The sequence below is a fragment of the Borostomias antarcticus genome (genome assembly GCF_949987555.1).
Source record: "Borostomias antarcticus genome assembly, contig: scaffold_247, whole genome shotgun sequence".
In the NCBI taxonomy this organism is placed as follows: Eukaryota; Metazoa; Chordata; class Actinopteri; order Stomiiformes; family Stomiidae; genus Borostomias; species Borostomias antarcticus.
The window spans coordinates 32,501-35,000 of NW_028176504.1; the positions used below are offsets into that span (position 1 = coordinate 32,501).

Genomic DNA, 2,500 nt, shown 5'->3' on the forward strand with positions numbered 1-2,500 from the left:
CTGTGCGCGTCTCCACGGGGTCGCTTGGCGGGCCGCGGCCGATGTTGTTGACCGCCATGACGCGGAACTCGTAGCCGGAGTAAGGGCTGAGGCCGCCGATGCTGTAGCGCGTGGTGGCCACGCCGTCCACTTCCTGGAAGCCGGCGTCCGCCGCCGCCTTGGCGCGGTACTGGATCATGTAGTAGGACACGGGCTCGGGGTTGCCGGAGTCCCAGGTCAGGGTCACGCTGGTGGCCGTGGTCTCCGTGACGATGAGGGAGGTGGGGGGCTTGGGCAGGGCTGGGAGGGGGAAGGGGGAGGAGACACGCTGATGAGTATCAAATAGATGAGTTCAAAATGGCGGCTCGTAAGCTGAGGATGAGTAGACGTTGGAGAGTCCACACACTGTATAGGTGAATTTATTTCAGGCGTTTATTTAGTGGCCTAAATAAATTCCCGTGGCAGATCGTGTACCGTGAGCGGACGTTCCTCCTCTACTCTAGACTCTCTTTTTTGTCGAGCACCTAAGTACCTTATTGGTCCAGAACTAAAGATACCAGTACCTTATTGGTCCAGAACTAAAGATACCAGTATCATATTGGTCCAGCACTTAAGATACCAGTACCTAATTGGTCCAGCACTGAATATACCAGTACCTTGTTGGTCCAGAACTAAAGATACCAGTATCATATTGGTCCAGAACTAAAGATACCAGTATCATATTGGTCCAGCACTAAAGATACCAGTACCTTGTTGGTCCAGCACTGACGATACCAGTATCTTACTGGTCCAGTACCAAAGATACCAGTACCTTACTGGTCCAGTACCAAAGATAACAGTACCTTATTGGTCCAGTACCAAAGGTAACAGTACCTACAGTATTGGTCCAGTACCAAAGCTCGTACTAGAATGGTGGGAAAAGCCTTATGTCACTGGTTCTGTAAATAACTGAATTGGACAATTCAGAAAAATGACTTAAGCATTCCATGAATTAATACTATATAATACAAGTCCATCTTCATGAACATTTTGTCACAATCAATTTAAAGCCATTATTGGAAAAGAAAAAACTGTCAATTTCCAACCACTGGAGCGTTGTTGAGCATGAGAGACTGTGATCGCAAAACCTGTTCAGTCAATCAGCATCAGAGCAGCCTGGCGCTGAGCCCGCGGCCGTCAGGGGCTTCCTGGCCACGGCGTCGGGCTAGCGTGACGGCTAACCGTCCACAGCCCAGGGGCTTCCTGGCTACGGCGTCGGGCTGGCGTGACGGCTAACCGTCCACAGCCGACACAACAACAGCTGGAGATGACGCCGATGACAACTACGACAATGTGTGATTGTAACTGTACCTATGGTGAAATAGGGCTCTTGACGCAGAGCACAGGTACAAGTATTGTCAAACTGGGACTTTGGCTCTCAATGTCTTACAATAAGATGTTGTGACTGGCTGTGGGCCTTGGTAAAGTACTGTGATAGAGCCAGTAAGGAGGGAGGGGTCTGTTCTTCCTGTGAGTTTCATTATAACTGTAGCTATTTCATCCTGAGGATGGCCACAGCGCCCAAACAGACATAATCCCCTGTGATGGGCTTTGTCAGTTCTGATACCCGCGTTCCTCGACAGGGGAGTTGCTGGGTTACAAATCCTGATGCCATTTGAATACCTGAGTAATCCATCACACCACACAGGAGCAGTAGAAGCAGTGGTTGTGTTTAACAGTGACTATATGAGAGTGATTTGAGCTGTACGACCTCCAGCTAAACGAGGCGTGAACCCAGGGAGAGGGTGGACAAGTTTATACCATGGCGTGTCGTGGGACAGGGATTCGGAGGGATGCAAACACAACAGGTGGACGCATGCAAGAATGTTGACACGACGAATGGTGAATGGATTGCACTTACATATCCCTTTTATCTAAAAGCACTTCACAACAAAGGCCTCTCATTCACCCACACACACCAATGGCAGCAGCTGCCATGCAAGGTGCTAGCCTGCTCACTCACTGGGAGCAATTTGGCGTTCAGTGTCTTTGCCCAAGGACACTTCGACATGTCATCAGGAGGAGGCGGGATTCGAACGCCGACCCTACGATCATTGGACGACCCGCTCTACCTCCTGAGCCACAGACGCCCCGAAGCAACAAAGCAGACGTTGGACTGGGTGAGGGGTGGGGGGGGGGGGTATTTATCTGCGCGTCACGGTGGCGTTCGTCCAAAGGGCGCCACGCCAGAGCTGCAATGTTGACACAGCAATATTTACTATTTACATTGTTTACTCAGTCACTTAGCAACTGTGGGAGGAGCAGGACCCAGAATCCCCATGTACCTGAACTCGTTCGTGTTGCACATGGCAAACAAATGAAACTTGATAAGCTTGAGACTCGTTAGAGGGGTGAAGAGTGAAAGTGACCAACCTTCCCTTTGGTCTGAGACGAGCGTTTAGGAGGTTTTGATGGAGGGTTGCGATGGGATGAAGAGACACAACATGGAGAGAAAGACAACAGCTAGTGAAACAGAAGGGGT

The 2,500-nt window shown here is 50.5% G+C and overlaps 1 pseudogene across 1 annotated transcript in view; it reads right to left on the reverse strand.

Moving 5' to 3' along the window:
* Positions 1–2,500, reverse strand: part of LOC311328426 (receptor-type tyrosine-protein phosphatase F-like) — a 99,525-nt pseudogene that overhangs the window by 31,324 nt on the left and 65,701 nt on the right. The window contains exon 7 of the transcript XR_014631354.1: positions 1–279. This exon is cut by the window's left edge and continues 306 nt beyond it. The product of XR_014631354.1 is annotated as a receptor-type tyrosine-protein phosphatase F-like (transcript). The remainder of the gene's footprint in view (positions 280–2,500) is intronic.